The sequence below is a fragment of the Eulemur rufifrons genome, chromosome 6 (genome assembly GCF_041146395.1).
Source record: "Eulemur rufifrons isolate Redbay chromosome 6, OSU_ERuf_1, whole genome shotgun sequence".
Lineage (NCBI taxonomy): Eukaryota > Metazoa > Chordata > Mammalia > Primates > Lemuridae > Eulemur > Eulemur rufifrons.
Genome location: NC_090988.1, coordinates 31138708 through 31157367, shown reverse-complemented (window position 1 = coordinate 31157367; position 18660 = coordinate 31138708).

The window sequence follows — 18660 nt, the reverse complement described above, 5'->3', positions numbered from 1 at the left end:
CAGAAACTATTCCAAAGCAATTCTGAAATCCTGCTGGACAAACATTGTGAAGGATCTCACCATAGGGATTGGAAATATTCTTTGATTAGGCCTTGATTCTGCTTCCTCAGAGAGGTTCCACAGCTACTATTCTCTATGGTCTTTGACTCGGTATCTGGAGACTTATGCCTTCTCCATTATTCTCCTCGGACACCCTGAATTGGGAATTGGAGAATGTACCCTCCTTGTGGGCTAAGCAGCTATCTCAGCCTGTTTCCTGCTTGCAAAAACTTGGGAATCCAAAGGTCACTTAACATTTTTTTTAAAAAAAACAATAGATATTTTAGCCCGGGCTCATGGTTCCTTAGGCAGAACACTCTTCTCAAAAATTGGAAAATGTCTCTCCATTTGTTTGCAGTCAGCTTTATGTGCCAGTGATTGCACACACATTTTCCTTCATAGACTTGCCGTATATCACTGCATCTCACCCCATGCCTCTTTCTTACTCTCACTATCTCTCACAAATGCAGACACCTTGGGCAAATCAGGCTGCAATAGGCTTATCACATCCTTAGCCATTTCCTTCAATTGAAAGGATTTACTTTGAACCACCTAAATCCATGAGGATTTTAACAATGAACACGATGGCAATACCTTTGATTTGACCTTTGATATGAGGCCAAAATTTATAGATCTTTGTAGCTCAAATAATTTCTCAATTTTATATTTTAATGTTTCGGGCTGAAAAGAAGTGGCCTGTCTAACCCTTAAAGGTCTCTGAATTTGAGGACTCTGTTCTTTTTCAGTTTTGCTTGCAAACCTTCCAGTACTATTCTGAACCCATCTCTTTCTTGTGTTAAATTGCCAAATTGCCAAATACAGTGAACAGCAACTAACACTTGCTTTGAACATTCATTTTTTTCCAACTCTTATTTACAATTTAAAAAAAAAAAAAAAAAAAAAACTTCCTCAGGTACATTGTCTGTCTTTCATGTAACAGAAGGTAACAGTTTTTGCCATTTTTTTCTACCACATAACACCACATAACATGACAGCTCTCTTTCCAGCATCTGATGACAGACTCTTTGTCAATCACTACCTGGCATCTGAGCAAATGACACATTTTAAGTGTTGTTTGGTTTGTTTACTTGCTTTGTATACAGAATCATCCCTTTTCAAGTTCCTAGTTTCTGTGATAGAGATAAAGAATATCTTGATAGTGACACAACATTTAGTTTTCTAGGACAATATAGTCATATGACACAGAGCATCCCTCATATTAATGGATTTTCTAGTTTCCTTTGTGCCCAAACTTTACAAAAGGTCCATAGCTCTCATTACATTTTTGGATGATATTTCTAAGAGATGAATTTACATTTTCATACTTAAAACTAAAAACAATATTTTAAACAAAATCATATGCATTTAACTGAGTTACATTTCATATACAATTTGTAGAATATCAACAAAATCCACAAGTAGATTTTTTTCAAGAAGTAGGCAGGTTTATTGAGAACCTCCTGCTGTGACAGGGGTGGGAGGTATTTGATGTGTTATCTCTTTCTTTTAACATTTTTACCTGTAATATTCCGAAATTTAAAAAAGAAAGAAATTTCAAATAAAAACTTAGAAGTTTCTAGAGAGTAGAAAGAATTCATATATATCCTTCACCCAAATTCACCAATTGTTTTATTTTTATTGGTATGCCATATTTACTATGTCATCACCTATTTACACAAATACTGTTAAATTTTTTCTAACTCATTTGATAGTATAGTAAGTTAAAGATCTTGTACCTTTTTTACCCTAAATACTTTAGTATGAATTTCCTAAGAACAAGGACATTGGAGTACAGCTATTAAAAGCCAGAATGTTTAACATTACACAATTCTATTATCTTATCTCCAGATCTTAATCTGATTTTTCAAATTGTTCCAATAATGTCCTTTTCAGTGATATTATTTGTTTGGTCCAGGACCCAATCCAGGTTCATGTATTGCATTTAGTTGCCTTATCTCTTTATTGTCCTTTGATCTGAAATGGTTTCTCAGCTTGTCTTTATCATTGCATTGTCGTTCTGAAGGTGACGAGTTGGTTATTTTGTGGAGTGCCCCTCAATTCAGGTTTGTCTTGTATTTCTTCATCATTAGATAGAGGCTATGCATTTTGTGTAGGAACACCACAGAAATGGTGCTATGTCCTTCTCAGTGCAATGCATCAGAAAGTATATGATGTCAGTTGGTCCATTACTGGTGATGTTGACCTTGATCACTTGGTTAAGGTGGTATAATCTAGGTTTCTACTGTAAAGTTATTATTTTCTCTTCATGACTGATAAGTAGTTTATGAGGTGATGCTTTGAGCATATGTAATTCCTTGTTCCTTATATAACTTTTACCCACAAGTTTTAGCATCTGTTGATGATTCTTGCCTACATCAATTATCACTATTATGATTACAAAATTGTGATTTTTCTAACATTATCATTTCTTCTATATTCATTTGTTGGCATTTTACTGTAAGAAAAAACAGTTACAACTTTTTGAATAAAAGACTTAAAGACATACATACACAAATATGTGTAAATACATAAAATACATACTCCAGCAGAATTTATTAAAACCTTCACCTCTTCTGTCTCTAGGACTGGTAAAAAAAAAATCTTCACCTCTGTCCCAGTGTTTTTAGATATCATCTTTATCATATATTTAGTTTCCACGTGTACTTAGGTCTATTTCTAGACTTGCTCTTCTATTTCATTTATATGTTTGTTTATTCATTTATGAGTTCCGTACTGTATTAGTTGTAGCATTTCTTTTCTGTATTGTCCTAGCCATTCTTATGTGCTTATTTTTCTATATATACTTTGTTATCAACTTTTCTAATACCAGAAAAAAAATGCTTGCTGGCACTTTTATTGAAATCACATTACATTTATAAATTAATGTAAGAAAAATGGATGTCTTTATGATGTTGAGTCATCATATCCAAATACAAGGGATGCTTTTTAATTTACTTATATCTATTTTTTGTGTCTTTCAGAATTGTCTTAGAATTTTCTTCATACAGGTTTTGCATATTTCTTGTTAACAACATTCTCAAGTTTTTAAATTTTAGAACCTTATTTAAATATAGTTTTATCTTCCATTATATTACCTAAATAGTTATTTTGTTTACATTTAGGTTTTTAATTTCTATATGTTAATTTTATATGTTACTTTAATAAATTATTTTATAGTTTTAGTTATTTTTATCATTCATTACTCAGGATTTTCTAGTAGTGGTATCATATCATTTGCAACTAGAGATAGTGTTTCTATTTTTTCAAACCCCTATGACTCTAGCTGTTTTCTACTGTCTAATTGCATTGGGTAATACCATCAGTATAATGTAAAAATGGTACTGTAATCTAGGCAACATGTGATATATATTTTTATTAATAAATTGATAAACCTATTTAAAGACTTTTTTCAAGAAAAGAATAGAAAATACAAAAGAAAACAATTACAGAATTGGAAAATGTAACATCGCTGTATATCTTACAGACATTAAGAAATGATGGAAAGATATAAACAAAATTATACTCAGTGAAAGCTGAAAAACTCAGAAAAATGCATCTTATCAAAACTAACACAAGAAGAAAGAGAAACTCTTACTAGTTCCTGATTAAAAGATTGAATCAGTATTTAAAACTATTCCATAAGGAAAACAATGACAAAGGGTTTTACTGGCAAATTCTACTAAACATTTCAAGAAGCAATGATGCCAGTCTTACACCAGCTTAGCCACAGAATAGTACAAGTGGTTATACTTTCCAATTACTTCTATGAGATTGGGTAGCCTTAATATCAAAACATACTAGAAAATGTAAGAAAAGAAAATTATAGGCCAATTTTACTCATTACCATGCACTATATAAAAATCATGCAGATTATGAACAAATTGGCTTTATCCAAGGAACATGGGATTTATTAATAATATTAAAAATCAAACAAGTTATTTGCTGCATTAATTGCATAAAGGAAACTCAAAAGATCATTTGTCTCATAATTCCTACTTTAGGTTTTTATTCTATGTGAATAATCGGAGATGTGTGTAAAGATTTTCTAGGAGTCCTAATTTTTTACCCTTTTCTCTTTCTATGTCCTTTTCCATGTGACTTTGCAGTTTTTCCTACTTAAGAGGGGAGTCAATTTTCTCACCATTGATTCTGAGATTGGCTGTATGACTTGCTTGGCTGAGGGGTATTAGCAGACATAGTCCCTGCAGAAATATGTAAAGGTGTTGGTTCTGCATTCCACTTGTCTCTTGCTGTTTCTTAAATACTGAGAGTGCTTCTGCCTTAAGGCCTTGGTTGTTTGTGTTCCCTCCCTCTGGAACAACCCTCCCTGTGGCTCTCAGCACTCAGCTTACTGCTACCTCATCAGAGTAGCCTTCTCCAAATATCCAAGATAAAATAATGTGTTCTTGCAAAAGAAGTTCAGGGCATCACTCTTTACTCTGTTTTCTCTGTTTTCTTTTCTTTTTTTTTTTTTTTTTGTCTTCTTCCCTGTTTTCTCCATTTTCTTTGTATCATTTATCACCACTTGACATATAGAATGTTAATTTATTCATTGGCTGTCTCTCATGATTGGATTATATGATCCACTAGTGCAGGGACTTTTTCTATCTTTCTCGTTGAATTCTTTGTGCCTGGAAGAGTGCCTGTGTACAGTCAGTATACGAGGATTATTTGCCATATTAAGACTATGCCTTGGATCTTACTAATTCAACTACTTCAGTCTTTATTAATTTAGCAAAATGTAAAGCTGACACACGTTGGGGTGGGCTGATGAAGTGAGATGGGAGTTAGAAATTGCTGAAAAATGGAGTAGTTAGTCCATACTTTGTTGAGAGTTCTTACAGTGATAGAAATATACTGTAGTTGCCATTGTTCCTTCCAGCTATCCCATACACTGGGAGAATCACAAACCGAACCTTCATAAAAAGTCATATGAAGGAGTAGCGATGATGGATATATTTTGGAGAACTTGAAGGAATTTTGAAGGAAGAACTTGAAAGATATGAGTAACAAACCTTAGCATGGATAAAGCATTAATGAGTGATGATCACGGTAAGCAAGGAAGAAAATGAAGAAAGTATCTTGACTCGAATAAAACATATATGTGTGAAAATAAGACCACAAGCACTCAAATACTTGATATAAAGTGACCTATGAAATACAGAAAGCAAAGAAATAAAAATGTATAAAACTATTTAATTTTCCTCAGTTAAAACCAACATATTTACATGGTGAGAATGTGGTTGCTTCTATAGTTGAATGTGTTGTCAATAATCAAGCAGATGATACAGGATTTATGGTTATAATATGGTATCTTAATTCGTAATAAAATGCGATCAGAGAGAGAAATAATAGACGCTCAACAAAAGCTGAATTCTGAGAATTACTTTCAAGGAAGTGGCTCAATATATACAGCAATCTCATCAGTTCTGTTCATACCACATAGATACGTTCATAGAATTAATGAAATAACTGGATGTTTAAAAAGGAAAAGCAAACAACTATGTATAACAGGAGAAATAGCTTGCCTAACTGAACCTAAATTAGTCTAACCTATTTTTAGTCTGTAATTCTGCCCTAGTAGGCCCTTGGGAATTGGAGGGAAATATGGATTGAGAAAATTTGCTTTTTCCCAGCTTAATGACACTGAGATAGTCCTGAAATACATTCTAAAAGGCTTGACGTTCCAAAGACAACTCAGTGTCTGTCAGTCACAGAGAAAATAGAAAGGTGGAAAGTTTATTTTTAAAACACAACATTTCCTACAGTGGCCCTCCTCAGGGTCACTGCGCCTTACTACAGGCCGTGGAAGTACAGAGGGATATCAACTCTATGAGTATATTAAATGTGTAAGTTAGACAAAGAATCTGGTTTTGTTCAGTTTTTAAAAAAATTTTTTTTTTAATTTTCTTTGGATACCTCTGATCCCCCTCTCAAATCCAAGTCTAGATTGCTCTCAGTCCAACATTTCTTGTTCAATATCGTTTTTAAAAAAAATAGAGTTTCACTTGGTGCTTGGCATTGTTGGAGACACCAAGAATACAATGTTGAACCATTTACTTGGCACTGACTCTAAGGACCTCATTCTGATTTTTGCCTTCTGGGCAAAACCGATGCACTGTAACCGCCCCTATGATGAGGATAAACACAATGATGTGGAGTTGGCTAAGTTACAGACTTACTCTGTTTTTAGCATCAGAGGAGATATCACAGCATCTGACATCAGGAGACATCACTAAGAATTAGGGGCGAAGATGGGCATGTTCCAGAAAGAGGGAATAACCTGAATGTGAAAGACAGCAGATTCAGGGATGCTGGAGAGTTCACGATGATTACAATACACATTTGAAGCAGGAAGTGGAGAGAGAATAAGCTACCTCATTCTAGATACTTCTAAAAGGAAAATCTAAGTTCCCCTTTAGAAGTATTTCCTTTTTTTCTAAATACTCGTCTCTGTATGAATATTGTCTAGATTCAAAACCTCTCTTGCTAACTTTCTTCCACATACTCTCCTATGTGAAGTTCGATTCCATTCACCCTCTTTATCCTAAAATCTTAGCAGTCTTTTAGAAACTGGGAAAATTTGTTTTCCATAATATATAGATAGTCTATCCCATTTTCACATCTCCTGACAGCTAGCTCAACCTGAGGATAACAGATGTTCATGTTGCCTTCCCTGTTCATGTACAGAGGATAAAAGAGCATCTATGTATTCTCAAGATCTCGCTGGTACAGAAGCAAAGAAAGAAACATTTCAATGTGTATGTGTATGCACAGCAAGGAGACCTCTCAGGTCGTCAGATTTTAGATAAATCCACACTGGAGTCCTGAACTATTCCGCTGATATTTGCATATAATGTTTTTCTAATCTAGGACAAACCCTCTAAAGATTGCTCTGTCCCTCACACTATTTAACAAGGTCCCTGGCTGGGAAGAGGATGATGGATTCCAGAGACCAAGCAGCTACCACAAGTGTAGGGTGGGGAGTCACACTCTGGAGGGCTGAAGCAGGATTCGCTTTCTGAGAGCAGCAGAGAACATATTAGCATGGATAAGTTCCAGTAGGTAACCACAAGGAAATCCTGGTGTAGGGCCTTAACTTTTGGTGTGCTTTTCTCATGGACTATAAAGATTATCTCATGATGCATTCAAATTAAAACTATAGCGGCCCTTTCCACCAAACACATATCATGATTTCTTTGTTACGGTGGACATTTTGCCCCTATGTCAGGATGACATGGGGAGCAAAAGGAAGAGTGTCCTGATGCCCATTCACGTCTCCACTGGCTCACACGCAAAGGCATCAGCAATGCATGAGCATTCCTGAAGAACCTTCCTCGTGACAGCCTTCTCAAGGAGGTCATTCTAGTTCCTAAAATACTTTTTCTTTTATATTACAGACCAAATATGTACGTTAGAAAATATAAACAGGTAAAACTCTAAAAATAATAATCATACCACTCTAAAACAACCATTGTTAACATTTGATGTATATTCTGAAATTTTACTTTACTGTTTATACTTACCTTCTCCTTTACCAAAACAGCATATTCTGTAGATACTATTTTGTGTACACTTCTTTTATCTAACCACAAGTAGCAATATCTCCATCTGTACTTTAAATATTCTATTGTAATAAAATTTTTATGTCTGCATAGTATTCCATTGAATAGCTATATCATACTTGGTTAAGAATGATGTTTTATAATTTCATAATTTTGTATTGTTAGTTTACTCATGAGCTCAAACTTTTCAAAGTATTTGAACAACAATGGCTTAAATATTTGGCTAAATGGCTAAATGGCTAAATATCTCAGAGGGCTTAAATATTTGAATTTTAGTTATATTACTCTCTCTTCATTCAATAAACACTTAAAAAATTTCATCCAGGTTCCAGGTACTGTGTTAGGCTTAATGACTGCAATAAATTTAATAAATGTTCTGACAGTAGTTTTGATATTATGAAGAAATTTTAACCCTCTGAACACTGACCCCAACCCTACTAGTAGAAAAAAGGTTCAGAGATGAACCTTGATGAAGAGTCATTTGAGTTGAATTTTGAGGGATGATTTGGAGTTAGCCAAGTGAAGAGTGAGGGGAAGGGATGTTTCAGACAGAGAAAGCTATATGTCCAAATCCCCCAAACTAGTTCATTATTCCTAAAGTATAAAAGAGAGGACAGGGACAAGAAAGATAAGACTGCAGAAATACATAGGGTGGACCCATGCCCAGAAGTTGACTCATTATCCTGAAGTGTGTGTGAATCTTTAGAAAGTTTTTAAGTAGACAAGTGACAGAGTTAGGTTGTAGAAATAGAACTTTATTTCTATAGAAAAAAATGTGAGATGGGATGGACTAGAAGGAAACAAAACTTGAAAACATGCTGAGGAGAAAATATTGACTCCAATGCCCTAATTCAAGTCAAATGAAATTAATGTTGATATTTGACATATCACCGGATACTGCCTTCCAAGCTGGCACCAGTTCATTCATGGGCACTTTTTGGATATGACTGCTTAATCAATTTTGAAACCATCTAAGTGTACCTTTCCCCATTAACTCAAAGAGCTATTATAATTATCTTACTACCTATTGAAATCTAAAGGATTCCTGATCTACTGGTAATCCCATCAAAAAGAAATTAAATTAAATGTAGTAAGGAATAATAAATTTCCTTTCTCCCAGTTTCTCCTTTCTTGTTACTTAATGTGACCAGGAAACTCTCTGTGAAGGGTCAGGTCTGCATGAGGTTTCAAATAGTACTTAAATGATACCCAAATATTATGAGATATTTAGATCTCTGAAGACCTACCTATTTCTTCACTATTCTAATAAGACAGGAAATCTCAAAAGTTATTAACTATATGCATTTTTCATCAGAGAGAATTTAAGTGAAGGCTTAGAATATAATCATCCAAGGAGTTTTGAATACAAGACGTGGAGTGAATTTCCTTATTTTCTGCCCCCTTTGACCTACCATGCTAAGTGCAGCTCCTCTGACTCCTATAAACAGAGGATGTTTTACTTGTTATAAATTAAGTTTATTTGATAATATTTAAACTTAAGCCATAACCTTCTTGTTATCCCATAATTTTTTTCATATTTTCACTGCTACTGATAAAACTTTGTGTACATTATTATGAAAATCGAAGCTGGATCCCAAAGGACCTTTTTGGATTGGAGGTCATAAGACCTGCCAAAATCTCTCTCTTTACCCCTCTAACATTTGGTCACTTGGAATAGACTTTTGCTTTTTCATCTTGATCTTACATATAATGGAATCCCATCTTTTCCATATGCAGTCAATAATAATTGCTTAATATATTACAGAAATTCAATATTAAACTTTAAGCTGTATATTGCATTAGGTTTATGTTGAGAGATCTTTTAAAGTTGTAAATTGATCTTGTTATTCTTTGGCAAAGTAAATTCCAACTCCCTACTGTGGCTCAGAAACCTTAATGTTACTTCCCTCTTCTATCTTCTGTTTTTTGTTTGTCTTTGGTTTTTTTGGTTTGGGGGTTTTTTGTGGGAGGGAGCAGCGGGGGCGGGGTGGGGGGGGGCGGTCTCACTAGATTCCCTAGGCTGGAGTGAAGTGGCAATTCACAGAAGTGATCATAGTACACTGTGAACTCGAACTATCCTCCCCCACCTCAGCCTCCCTAGTAGCTAGGACTACAAGAGGGTGCACTGCACTTGGCTGTCTTCTGGCTCCTTTATACTTCTTAGACAGCATGTCGTACACCTTCCCTTGAGTTTGTGGCCTTTCACACAAAACATAAACATATACAGATTCCTCATAACCCTCAGTCTGTGATGTAATGCATTGCCTCAAGATTGTTTCACCCTGAATTTATTGCAGGGATAATAGAAATGCAGATAGCTCAAGAAATTGGCTCATCTTCCACACAGTCAATCTGGACGGAGTGCTCTCAAAACTGGGCAATAAAGCTTACGTGACCCACTTGCTTTTTCCTAATATCTATGCTTGTCAAAGAGCAAATTTGATAGCGTCAGGGAAACTTCATATTGGATTGCAGCAACCTGGTGCAGGCGTCCTTTGATTTGTCCAATATCCAGGGAAGCAGATTACAATTACTTGATTCTTTATGCGTGAAAGAACCACTTGACACCATTTTCATTCAAAGGAAACAGTAATACTAAAAAGATTTTTTGGGACCTCATGGTCTATCCAGCATCTATGGTTTAGTAGTAAGGCCACTGGGATAGGGTAGAGAATACCAGCGTTCTTGTCCTGGCTTTGTCACTATCTGGTACACATGCCTGGCACATTGTAGACCACACAAATACTTAAGAATAGATGAATGGGTTAGGTGACTTTGACTAAGTCTCTTCTAACATTTTCAGCCTTGTTTCTTTCCACTGCAAAATGTAAATGTTGGATTATTTGATTTCTAAGATCCTTGTAACTCTCAAGTTGCATGATCTAAGAAAAGAATGCTTTCTAGAGCTCATTTCTACCCTTACACTAAGACTTTTTGAAAAAACTGAAATTGATAATTAAACCAAGTGTCAGATAAAAATATTTTTTAAACTTATTTTCCATTACTAGGAATAAAGGACTCAGAAGAGAGCCAAGTGCGGTGCGCCCTCTTGTAGTCCATTGCTGCAAGCAGAGAATTTGGTGGTCTAACCTACTCTGATAACAGCCTCACTTTCCCATTTTGCTAATACAGAGCTCTCAAAAATTTTCCATCAAATTTTCATTTTGTAGTCCCCAATCGTAGGTTTTGCTTATCTATTCTCTTAATAACTAAATTTTTGCATGATAATATAAGTTCTGATTCCAAAGTGGAAATGACTTAAGGATGCCCCCCATTGGCTCATAGGCCAATGTGGTGTCTGGTGAGGCTCATTCCTTTATCAGTGTCAGCCCAATGGTGATGGAAAAGAAGCTGCAATGTTGCTCTCAAGTCACCAGGGGGAACTATACCGGGCAACTCAGAGCACATCACAAGTGTTTTCCAATTTCATCCTGCCTTTCTGCATCACCCACAACTTCTTGGGAATTTAAAAATCACTTGCTTCCTCCAGTGCAGTATTCTAAACTGTGGTCCCTCACTTTCATTCTTCCTAAGTTTGACCTAGAATCTCATCTTTCATGCAAAAGGGCCTAGAGATCCAGGAAAGTAAAGGGCACAGGTATGAGCTATCTCAGACCATGATCTGATCTGAGTGATTGTCATTCTTGACTTTCATGCCAACTCCTTCTAAGATTTGTTTTTTACACTTGGCTGCTTGCCTGCCAGTGAAGGAATGAGCCAGCACCATCTCTCTCTCATGATCCAGTCTTCACACACTTAAAGAAATATATTGTTATGTAAATGTCTCAAATATTTAATAAATAGATATTGGGCAAATCAGTACTTGAGCAGCTACATTAGATAAAGCCTCTTTACTCTAAAAAATGGATTTAAAATAGAAATTTGGTGCTATATTTCAATGTATCAAATTCACTGTCTTAGATTTTGTATCAGTGTTCACACATTTACAAATTTTTCAGGAAGAAAGTTAAATAAATTTTCATATGGTGCTGGGCTCAGGAAGTACCTTATTTTATGATTATTTACAGGTGATATTTACATATACAAGGTCTTAAACCCTGCATATCAGCTCTCTTAAATTTGGTTTGTTTTCAATGAGTCTTCGTCATCCTATGTCCTCTGACTATTTTCTCAGTGTGGGTTTTGAACATTTTACACAGATGGACTTTGTTTAGAATCCAGTGGAACTGAAAAAGTCCAGCAGTCAGATAACCCAGACAGTCTCAACTTCATTCTGTTTTAAGCCCTTAAATATATTTTGGTCTGCCTCTTCTCTCCCTGAAGCAGCAAAAATAAGCAAGGGTGACCTTTACTATTCTGCTTAAACAGAACCTGACTGTTTCCTTTGAGCCTCCCTCTGGGGATTTATTGGAAGTTCCACCACTAGTCCTATGATCCCTATTTCCTAGATTTATCTGCTCCCGTCCTCCTTTGCTTGCCTTTTCATTTACATGGAATTAATATTTAAGGAAGAATTTGGATTAATTTTTGTTTCTCTGAAATAGTGTGATATATTCTATTAATGAGTCAAGTTCTGATGACGGCTAACATAGATCTAAGGAATAATCGGGAACTCATTCTCTGCATATTAGTAAGAGAACATGTACAGTCATGCTTTGCTTAACTATGGGGATATGTTCTCAGAGATGTACCTTTAGGTAATTTCATCATTGTGGGAACATCACAGAGTGAACTTACCACACCTAGATGGCATAACCTACTACACATCTAGGCCATATGGTATAGCCTGCTGCTCTTAGGCTACAAACCTATACAGCATGTTACTGTACTGAATACTGTAGACAACCGTAACACAATGGTAAGTATTTGTATCTAAACATATCTAAACATGCAGTAAACATACAGTATTATGGACCACTCATATATGTAGTCCATCATTGACCAAAAATAAGTTACGTGGTACAGGACTGTAGTTTCTGCTCCATACAATAATAAAGTGAATAGTGTTAAAATGGTTCAAGAGAAAGGAAGTAAAGAAGATGACTCAGAATTTTTAATTCCATTTTGTTCATGACTAAGTGCCTACAAACATCACTGGAACACTTTTACCTTTTCCATCCTTGTTTTCATATCCCAAAATAAAGTTATTATATGATAACTACCAATCATTGAGCAATTACAATATATCAGGAACTATATGTACTAGACATTTTTTGCCCCAATATTTTAAGAAACTTAGCCTGAGTGTATCAGAAAGTTAAGCAGTAGACCTAAGATTTCTAATGCAGAGCTGTTTAGTTCAAAGCCCATAATTTGGGATACGGGCCACTCCATGTTTTTTTTTTTTTTACCTCAATCCGAGTAATGAGCTAGGCAGGATGTGTATGATCAGGGATTGTGAGGACTGAAACTCTTCCCAGTATCAATGGGTGAGCCATGCAATGGGACATTTCATTAGGTTAAAGAGCTGAGGAGGGCAGAAGATAGCAAAAGGGCTAGTTCAGTAGAGTTAATGGGAAATTATTTCCATTCCTTATCCTGCCTTCCTCAACTACTTACTGGGGCTTGGTTTTAGAGATTATTTTTGTCTCCAAACGCTGACTAGAGGAGATGTATAATTTAGTGTTTCTGAATACTTATCTGTGGTGAAATTTTTAATGATCTTAGTTAAAAAAGAAAATAAGAACTCTAATGAATTTTTCATAAAACTGAAAGTGTTACATTGATGTAATATCCTATATTCTGAAAGATGTCCATCCTTCTATTTAATGCAAAATCATTGCATTAAAAAATTTTAAAGAAAAAATAGTTTCTAGCTTTAATTTTGTTTTGTTTTTTAAGGCTGAGTGGAAATACTCCTTGAGATCCTAATGCTTTGTGACCATGATTCTAAATGACACAAGCTTAAGAGAGGTTGATTCAGGAAGATGAATCTAGCAGACCTGTATAGAAATGGAAAGACAGAAATACAGGAGTTGAAGAAACAGTTAAGACATTATTGCACTAATCTGGCATGGGTGAAGAGCCTGTAGTTTTATGGTAGCAATGGGAATAGAAAGAAGAGTTGTGCTGTGAGGCATATTTGAAAGGAAAATCCAGAGGACTTTGTGCCATGGTAAATACATAGAAGAAAAGAATTGTTAAAGGTATGTAGTGATGGTATGATTAGCTAAGCAGTTGTAGTACTCCTAGCCAACTGCCTTGAAATTAACTCCATAGCTTCAAATCCAATGAGATTTCTAGATCACCATGAGGAAAGCAGTCTGAAGTGCAGCCTCGCTGAAAATCAGTAGTGTTCTATCAGATTAATAGTGGAGTGAAACAGTTCTCAGCTCATAGTAGATGCTTAATAACTATTATTCACTCCCAGATATGATTTTCTTTAATCCTCAGAACACTCTGAATGAGATAGGGGTAATCCACTTTGCAAGTGCAAAAGCTGATGTTCAGAGAAGCTCACTTCACATGACTAGAAGTCTGTCCTTTGTAAGAAGTACTGCCTCAAGCCTCATTTGCATAAGATATTAGAGTAACAGACAAGAAAGAAATGGGATTCTTTTGGTAAGAATATTTGACAATTATAAAGTCTTTGCCTAGGCCTATGTCCAGAAGAGTTATTCCTACATTTTCTTACAGAATTTTTATGGTTTCATGCCTTTAATCCATCTTGAATTCATTTTTGTATATGCTGAGAGATAGGGGTCCTGTTTCATTCTTCTGCATATGACTATCCAATTTTCCCAGCACCATTTATTGAATAGGGCTTCCTTTCTCCAGTGTATGCTGTTGTCTGCTTTGTCAGATATTAGTTGGTTATAGGTAGATGGTTTTATTTCTGGGTTCTCTATTCTGTTCCATTGGTCTATGTCTCTACTTTTATATCAGTATTGTGCTGTTTTGGTTACTATAGCCCTGTAGGATAATTTGAACTCAGATAAGGTGATGCCTCCAGATTTGTTCTTTTTACTTAATATTGCTTTGGTTATTTAGGCTTTTTTTTGTTCCAAATGAAGCTTGGGATTATTTTTTCTAGATCTGTGAAATATGACGCGATGGGGATTGTGTTGAATTCTGTAAATAACTTTGGGCAGTATGGACATTTCAACAATGTTGAAAATCCATGAGCAAGGGATGTTTTTCCACTTGTTTGTGTCATCTGCAATTTCTTTTCTTTTTTATTTCAAGATATTATGGGGGTACAAACATTCTGGTTACATGTAATGCCTTTGCCTCACCCAATCCATACAGTGTGTTCCGCCTCCATTATAGTTGTGAGTTTACCCCCCCACCCCACCCCCACCTGACCAGCACCCAGTGAATTGCAATTTCTTTCATCAGTGTTTTGTAGTTCTCCTTGTAGAGGTTTTTAACTTCCTTTGTTAAGTATATTCCTAAGTATTTTATTTTCTTTGTAGCTATTATGAATGGTTTTGAGTCCTTGATTTGACTCTCCTCTTGACTGTTATTAGTATATAGAAATGCTACTGATTTGTATACATTGATTTTGTAACCTGAGACCTTGCTGAATTTATTTATCAATTCCAGAAATCTTTCCAGGAGTCTTTAGGGTTTTCTAGATACAAGATCATATTATTAGTGAACAAGGATAGTTTGACTTCTTTTTTTTTTCAGTTTGAATGCCCTTTATTTCTTTCTCTTGCCTGATTGCTCTGAGTAGGACTTCCAGTAATATATTGAAAAGAAGTAGTGATAGTGGGCACTCTTGTCTTGTTTCAGTTCTTAAGGGGAACATTTTCAACTCTTCCCCATTCAGTATGATGTTGGCTGTGGGTTTGGCATATATGGTTTTTAAAATTTTGAGGTATGTTCCTTCTATGCCTAGTTTGTTGAAGGTTTTTATCATGAAAGGGTGCTAGATTTTATCAAATGCTTTTTCTGCAACTATTGAGATGATCATGTGGTCTTTGTTTTAATTTCTGTTTATGTGGTGAATCACATTTATTGATGTGCATGTGTTAAACCACCCTTACACCCTTGGGATGAAACCCACTTGATCATGGGGGATTATATTTTTGATGCACTGCTGAATTCTGTTTGCTAGTATTTTGTTGAGGATTTTTGCATCTACAGTCATAAGGTATATTGGTCTGTAGTTTTGTTTTTGGGTTGTGTCCTTTCCTGGCTTTGGTATCAGGGTGATACTGGCTTCATAGATTGAGTTAGGTAGGATTCCTTCCTTCTCGATGTTATGAAATAGTTTCTGTAGGACAGGTGCCAGTTCTTCTTTGTAGGTCTGGTAGAATTCGGCTGTGAATTTTTCTGGTCAAATATAGCAACAACAAAAATAAATAAATGGTACATAATTAAATGAAAAATCTTCTGCACAGCAAAGAAAATAATCAACCTACAGAATGGGAGAAAATATTCACAAACTACATATCCAAAAAAGGACTGATATCCAGAATCTACAAAGAATTCAAACAAATCGGCAAGAAGAAAACAAACAAATCCATCAAAGAGGGGGAAAAAGACACGAACAGTTTTGTGAAAGAAGATAGACATATGGCTAACATAAGAAAAAATGTTCAACATCACTAATCATCAGGAAATGCAAATTAAAACTTCCATGAGATACCACCTTACCCCTATCAGAATGACCATTATTAAAAAGTCCAAAAGCAATAAATGCTGGCATGGATACAGAGAGAAAGGAACACTTATACACTGTTGGTGGGACTGCAAATTAGCACAACCTCTATGGAAAACAGTATGGAGATTTCTCAAAGAAATAAATGTAGACCTACAAGTTGATCCAGCAATCCCAGTGCTAAATATCAACCCAAAAGAAAAGACGTCATTTTATCAAAAAGGTACCTGCACTCTAATGTTTACCAAAGGACAATTAACAATTGAAAAGATACGGAATCACCCTAAGCAGCCTTCAATACATGAGTGGATAAGAAAATGTGGTGTATACACACACACACACCATGGAGTACAGCCATAAAAAGAAATGAAATAATGTCATTGCAGCAATGTGGATGGAACAATGTCATTTGCAGCAATGTGGATGGAACTGGAGACCATTATCTTATGTGAAGTATGTCAGGAATGGAAAACCAAAGATTGTATTCTCACTAATATGTGGGAGCTAATAGATGGGTACCCACATGCACAAAGAGATATAAAGGACATGAGGAACCAAGAAGAGGGCTGGGAGGGAGGGTGGCTGTGGGATAAAAACTTACCTCTTGTGTACAATGAACACTATTCTGGTGATGGGCACACAAAAAAGCCCTGACTTAAGCATTATACAAGATATCCTTGTAATAAAAACACTTGTATCCCCTTAATTAATATTTTGAAATTTTAAAAAAGAATATTCTGCAGGTAATTCAATGATAGCAAATTGGCGAATATGATCTTGGCCCCTCCTATGTATCAGACAATGTGCTAAATCCTGGGCATCAGAAGATAAATAAGATACATTCTACCCCAGAGTTGCTCAGTGCTAGCAGCAGGCCAGCAGATAGTAGCATTGTGTTGGGTGGTACAAAAACATTTGAGTAGGAACTCACCGGTGTCAATTTTTTATGTGAGAAGAAACATAGAGTTTTCTGCTTCATAATCTGCAATGTGAGATCACCAGATTCACATTGCACAGAGGCTTTGAAGAAAATTCATTAAGATAGAGAGTTGAGTTTTATGATACTATAAACTTTAAAAGCAGCTGTGTAAAAAGTTTGTAAATAATTATTAATTAAAAATGATAATCTTGTTCTACATGTGTTGAGTAAAGTCAGATATGTTTTAATTGTGACTAAATCATTAAAACACTTGAAAAGTCTCCTTTGCATTCATATATTATTCTCATGAAAAGTATGGGTTTTAGTTTCTTACTACCCAGATGGACCAGCAGGTAGGATTATTAAGAACAACCATCATTTAAATTTTAAAAACCTAATGTAAAAGTATTTTTAAAAAAGACATGTTGACCAAAGGATACAAAATTTCAACTAGATAGGAGGAAAAAGTTCAAGAGATCTATTGTACAACATGGTGACTATAGTTAATATAACAATGTAATGTATTCTTGAAAATTACTAAGAGTATAGATTTTAAGTGTTCTCACCACAGTCCCCAAAGTAATAAGTATATGAGCTAATCCATGTGTTAATTAGCTCCATTTAGCCATTCTACAACATATATATATTTCAAAACATGGGGTACCACAGTCCCCAAAGTAATAAGTATATGAGCTAATCCATGTGTTAATTAGCTCCATTTAGCCATTCTACAACATATATATATTTCAAAACATGGGGTACACAATAAATATATACAAGTTTGATTTATAAATTGAATAAGTAAATAAAATATTCTCAAAAATATTCAATCTAGTTTTAAGTGCAACCAGTGCTTGCAAGTTCCTGGCTTAGATACTATACTTATCCTGTCATTGCTCCTGCTCAGTAATCAGCAATGACTCCCTATTGCCTACCTCTTCACTCTGGTTTTCTTATATATAACCACTTGGTATTGGCCTAGACTCACTCTCCCTAGGATCCCCACATGACCTTCTACTCTCCTAGCAGTATCACATCTCTCTCCAGGACAAACACCCACTATACATCCCTGACCCTAGCCCCATACAGACACCACTGCCCACTACACACACATACCCAAGGCAAGTGCTGTGCCAATAATGGGCATCCCTGCCCTTAAATATTTTTCTTACCCTTCCCCTTATATGCCTGTATTGCAGGGGGGAGCAGAAGAATGGGGGTGAGCCTTCCTAACTGTACTCCCCATTTGTGAGGAAACTGGATTCAGCTAATGAGGAGCATTCCCTGGAGATTGGGCATGAAGGGTGGAGGAGGAAGAGAGACCAGAGTATTTCTCTCCCTCCCTCTCACCAAGGGCTTGTTCTCCAGCAGTAGGGACAGCTTCTCTGTAGCTCCAGCTCCTATTCTATATGCCCACTGTAGTTCCATCTTTCACTGGGTGACTTGCTTGTAAGATGGACTCTTCCCCTCTCCCTCCAGCCTAAGGATGGTAGTGGCTTCCTGTTACTGCTACTCTCTGGGCTGCCTTCCCTACCTTCTGTGGTCTCTGTAGATTTTCTACCACCTGT